Source organism: Miniopterus natalensis, chromosome 2 (assembly GCF_054644295.1).
Source record: "Miniopterus natalensis isolate mMinNat1 chromosome 2, mMinNat1.hap1, whole genome shotgun sequence".
NCBI classification, from domain to species: Eukaryota; Metazoa; Chordata; class Mammalia; order Chiroptera; family Miniopteridae; genus Miniopterus; species Miniopterus natalensis.
Genome location: NC_142082.1, coordinates 179,043,098 through 179,049,097, shown reverse-complemented (window position 1 = coordinate 179,049,097; position 6,000 = coordinate 179,043,098). Strand labels below are relative to the sequence as shown.

The 6,000-nt window shown below is 43.0% G+C and overlaps 1 pseudogene; it reads left to right on the top strand.

Annotated features, from left to right (window-relative positions):
* The first annotated feature begins 5,671 nt into the window (after nt 1–5,671).
* On the top strand, nt 5,672–5,911 carry LOC107545136 (cytochrome c oxidase subunit 7B2, mitochondrial-like; annotated as a pseudogene).
* Nucleotides 5,912–6,000: the final 89 nt, after the last annotated feature.

Below are 6,000 nucleotides of genomic sequence, written 5' to 3'. Positions count from 1 at the left end.
TGGGAATATTTGGAGGACGTTCCTTTTGAATAGGGCCCATTCCCTTGATGTTGACAACATCGCCTGTCTTGTAGGTTTGCGTGTATGTGGCCAAAGGAGCAACTTCATGTTTTCTAAAAGGCCTAGAGAGCACATAGCAGTGCCTCTGCTCCTGCCATTTGTGTTGGTCATTTAGGCAGATTACTAAGAGATGCCAGTTTCAGCCGGAAGGAAGGTGTTAGTGATTGTTTAAGATGAATTTTGCACCCACACTGTCTGTTCTGTGCTGTGGGCCTGAGTAGGCAGAAGAAAGGTTGCTGGAGGGTGAGGAGGGCCCAGGAAGCAGGTCTTTGACAGGAGAGGCTTCATCCCGTTGTAGTTGGGTTTCTTCAAAACAGACCCTGGCCTGGCTGGCGTGGCTCAGCAGTTGAGCATGGACCTAGGATCCAGGAGATCGCAGTTCAATTCCCGGTCAGGGCACATGCCCAAGTTTCGGGGTCGATCCCCAGCAGGGGGCATGCAGGAGGCAGCCGATCAATGACTCTCTCATCATTGATGTTTCTCTCTCTTTCTCCCTCTCCCTTCCTCTCTCTGAAATCAATAAAGATATATTTTAAAAAAAACAAACAAAATAAAACAGACCCTGACCCAGGGATTTGAGCGCAGTGTTTTATTTGGGTTGTGATCCCAGGAAGCATAGTGGGGGAGGAAGAAAAGAAAAGAAATGGTACATTTATGAGCCAGTTACCATTGTGGGCAACTGGGGCTCACTCCCATTGGGGGTCCTCTGAGAGACTGTGTAGAAATATCTCAAAGCTGTTCTACTGAGAGGTGAGGAAGGTGGGGGATTTATACAGCAACTTCTGGCCCTCCTTGGTCAAGGGATGCCCCTGGGGGTGTTCCTGAAACCCTTGGCTCTATGGTCAAGCATGCTTCTGCAGCCAAAGAAAGTCCTCTGGCCGGTGTCCAAGTTAGGAAACAGGTGACATGTGTGGAATGTGTGGGAATTGTCTGCAGAATGCATGAATGACTTCCACAATAGGCCAAGGGGATTTTCATGTGGCAACAGCAGCACCTGCTACTTCTGGGTACAGATGGGGAAACGTGAATCCCGTGTTTTTATTTTCCCCTTGGGAGAAGGACTGTAGTAGATTGTATTATTACATCCGTTGCCTCTCCCTTCAGGAGGATTAAACATCTCCACCCCATTGAGGGCAGGCTTGGACATGTAACTTGTTTTGGCCCATGGAATAAGAGGAGTATACAGGTGTGTCTCTTCCATTATGTGGTCCATCACCCTCCCTCTTTTCCTTCTGCCACAAACCGGCCCAGACATACCTCAGAGATAATGCAGGTTCGTTGCAGACCAATGCAATAAAGTGAATTTCACAATAAAGCAAGTCATACAAATTTTTTGGTTTCCCAGTATATATAAAGTTATGTTTACGCTATACTGAAGTCTACTAAGTGTACAAAAGCATTATGTCTAAAAAATGTACATATCTTAATTTAAAATGCTTTTTTGCTAAAAGAAAATCTAACCATCATCTGAGCCTTCAACGAGTCAACTTTTTTTGCTGGTAGGGGGTGTTGCCTCCATGTTGATGGCTGCTGACTGATCAGGGTGGTATTTGCTAAAGGCTGGGTTGGCTTAAAACGAGACAGCCATGAAGTTTGCTGCATTGATAGACCCTTCCTTTCTTGAACAACTACTCTGTAGTATGCAATGCTATTTGATAGCATTTTACCCAAAGCAGAACTTCTTTCAGAACTGAGTCAATCCTATCAAAACCTGCCACTGCTTTCTCAACTAAGTTTATGTAATATTTTAAATCCTTTGTTGCTATTTCAACAACTTTCACAGATCTTTACTAGCAGTAGATTTTATCTCAAGAAACCACTTTCTGCCTTGCCAGTGTGGCTCAGTGGTTGAGCATCAACCCATGAACCAGGAGGTCACTAGTTTGATTCCAGTCAGGGCACATGCCGGGGTTTCAGGCTCGATCCCCAGTAGGGGGCATGCAGGAGGCAGCCGATTAATGACTCTCTCATCACTGATGTTTCTATTTCTCTCTCCCTTGTCCTTCCTCTCTCTGAAATCAATAAAAACATATTTAAAAACAGAAAGAAACAACTTTATTTGCTCATCCATAAGAAACTTCTTATCCATTAAAGTTTTATAAGATTGCAGCAATTCAGTCACATCTCCAGGCTCCACTTATAATTCTAGTTCTTTTGCTATTTTCACCTTTGATGTTACTTCCATCACTGAAGTCCTGAAGCCCTCAAAGTCATCCATAAGGGCTTCTTCCAAATTGTTAATGTTGATATTTTGACTTCTTTTCATGAATCACAAATGTTCTTAATGGTATCTACATGGTGAATCCTTTCCAGAGTTTTTCAATTCACTTTGCCCAGATCCAACTATGGCAGCTTTAGCCTTATGAAATGACTTTCTTTAATATTAAGACTTGGAAGTTGAAATTACTCCTTGATCCATGGACAGTAGAATGAATGCTGTGTCAGCAAACATGAGAACGACATCAATCTTGTACATCTCCCTCAGAGCTCTTGGATGACCAGGTGCATTGTCCATGAGCAGTAATACTTTGAAAGGAATGTTTTTTCCTGAGCCATAGGTCTCAACAGTGGGCTTAATATATTTAGTAAACCATGAGCTGTTATCCAGACTTTGTTGTTCCATTTATAGAGCACAGGCAGAGCAGCTTTTAGTTCTTAAGGGCTCTAGGGTTTTCAGAATGGTAAATGAACATTGGCTTCAACTTAAAGTCACCAGCTGTATTAGCTTCTGAAAAGAGAGTCAGCCTGTCTTCTGAAAATGAAGCCAGACATTGACTTCTCCTCTCTAGCTGTGAAAGTTCTAGATGGCATCTTCTTCCAATATAAGGCTACTTCACCTAATTAAAAAACTGTTGTTTAGTGCAGCCACCTTCATTAATTATCTTAGCCAGGTCTTCTGGAGAACCCGATGCACCTTTTACATCAGCACTCGCTGCTTCTTCACCTTGCACTTTTATGGTATGGAGGCGGCTTCTTTTCTTGAGCCTTTGTTAGCTTCAAACTTTTCTTTTGCAGTTTCCCTTAGCCTTCATAGATTTTAAGAGTTAAGGCCTTGCCCGGCCGGGCGTGGCTCAGCGGTTAAGCATCGACCTAGGATCCAAGCGATCAGGGTTCGATTCCCGGTCAGGGCACATGCCCGGGTTGTGGGCTGCAGCCAATCAATGACTCTCTCATCATTGATGTTTCTAGCTCTCTCTCTCCCTCGCCTTTCCTCTCTCTGAAATCAATAAAGATATATTAAAAAAAAAAGAGTTAAGGCCTTGCTGTGGATTAGGCTTTGGCTTAAGAGAATAGTGTGGCTAATGGATCTGCTATCCAGACCACTAAAGCTTTCTCCATATCGGCAATAAGGCTTGTTTTGCTTTCTTATCATTTGTGTGTTCACTGGATTAGCACTTTTAATTTCCTTTAAGAACTTTTCCTTTGCATTCACAACTTGGCTGTTTGGCTCAAGAGGCCTAGCTTTTGGTTTTCAACGTACCTTCTTGGTTTTCAACATACCTCCCTCATTAAACTTAATTAGTTCTAGCTTTTGATTTAAAGTTTGAGATGTGCGATTCTTCCTTTCACTTGAATGCTTAGAGACCATGTCGGGTTATTAATTGGCCTAATCTCAATATTATTGTGTCTCATGGAATATGGAGGCCAGAGTGAGAGAGAGAGGGACAGGGGAATGAATGGCTCGTCATCAGAGCAGTCAGAATATACACAACATTTATGAATTAAGTTCACTGTCATATGGGCTTGGTTCATGTGCTCCAAAACAATTACAGTAGTAATATCAGAGATCACTGATCACAGATCACCATAACACATATAATAATAATGAGAAAGTTTGAAATGTTGTGAGAATTACCAAAATGTGACACGAAGACACAAAGCGAGCAAATGCTGTTGGAAAAATGGCACCTTAGATTTGCTTGGTGCAGGGTTGGCACAAACCTTCAATTTGTAAAAAAATATAGCATCTGTGAAGCACAATAAAGCGAAGCGCAATAAAATGAGGTATGCATGTAGCGACCAAGTTATAAACCAGCCCATCTGCCTGGGTCCCAGAGTGAAGGCGACATATACCAACCCACACTGGATACGTAAACAAGAAGTCTTTGTGGCTGATAGCCACTGAGAATTTGCAGGTGTTTGCTTTTGCCACATACCTTAGCTCATGGTTAGAACAGGCGATTTATCTGATTGGTGGTTTGGGAAGAAGAACTGGATGTGAGTTGGCTTCGTTCCTTTCTCACTCTTTCTCCACCTCTGCTTGACTCTGAGAGGGGCATTTCTAGAGAGCTCTCTGCCATGTAGTACCAAGCTTGTCTGTGTTGGGGGCAATCGGCAGTTTTCTAGCTAGGCTAGCGCCTTGGCAGTTGAGTTGGTCAATTCAAGAGTGGAGCCTCATAGCCTATCCAATTGGTTTCACACTCAACCTAGTGTTTATCAGTAATAAATCAAACATTTTGATTTCCTCTCTCTGTCTCTCTTTTTTTGTTTTTTTAACCCTCACCCGGGGATAGTTTTTCCCTTGCTTTTCAGAGAGAGTGAAAGGTGGAGAGAGAGAAAGAGAGAAACATTGATGCAAGAGAGACACATCAGTTGGCTGCCTCCCACTCACAAGCCAACTGGGGCTGGGCATTGAGCCCCCAACCGAGGTACCTGCCCTTGGCCAGAACTGAACCCAGGACCCTTCAGTCCACCAGCCGACACTCTAACCACTGAGCCAAACCAGCTAGGGCTCTTTGTCTCTTTTTTTAGAAAAATGTTTTTATTGATTTCAGAGAAAAGAAGGGAGAGGGAGAGAGCTAGAAACATGAATGATGAGAGTCATTGATCAGCTGCCTCCTGCACGCCCCCTACTGAGGATCTAGCCTGCAACCCGGGCATGTGCCCTGACGTAACTGAACGGTGACCTACTGGTTCATAGGTCAACCCTCAACCTTTGAGCCACTCCAGCCAGGCTCCCTGTTTCTTGTGTCTGTCTTTAAATCGGTTCCTGACTTGATAGGAAAGAAAAGTGGTATTTATTGAGCTCCTTCAAACCCCACAAGTCTTTTTGCATGATTACAAGTCTTAGGGATAAAAAGGCTTTTTCCAACTTATTAGCTTCCACCTGCCTCTCATTGTGGCATTTTCTGTGCTCAGCTTCATTTTGTGTGTTACTATCAATAATAAACAGGAATTGTAATCTTACTTTTGTATGCTGTGAGCATGTAAAAAGCAAAATTACTGAGGGCTCTGGCTGATAAGCCCTGTTTTACGTCACAGAAGTGGGCATGGGTAAAGGTAAATGCTTCTGGAAAATCATTTCCACCTTGCCTTTGCACTTGTCCCTACTTTCTTTCTCTTCTCTCTCTTTTTAAAAATTTTTATCTCTACCTCCTTTGCTCCTCCCCATAAAACCTAAAATAGTAAATATCCTCCCCTCCCCTCCCCTTCTCTCCTCTTCTCTCCCTTTCTCTCTGACATGTGAGGACACAGTGAGGAGGCAGTAGTCTCAAGCCAGGAACAGGGCTCTCATCAGCACCTAGTTCTTGGCCTTTCCAGCCTCTAGAACTGTCTCTTTACAAGGAAATAGATCAGCAACTGCAATCAACTGCAATTTCATAACACCTTCATGATGCTCCCCTCGGCTAGAAATATACTAAGAAGCCTCAAGATTCAAAGCATTCAGCAAATTAGGGCAAGGCAGAGCTACAGAAGCTCCCAGATTTTCATGACAAATATGGTAATGCTGTACTAGCCAGTAGAACCACTTTCTGTGTTGTTCATGGATATTTACAACCAAACAGACTGGAATCGAATGAAACTGTCCCCTTTTGGCAGAGTCACCCAAAAAGAATGGAATGATGAATAACCATCACAATTGCTATAATGCAGAATTATTTCAAAATCAATTTGTCATTTAAGCAATTTGCTGCTCATTTAAATATAGCATAATTAAAC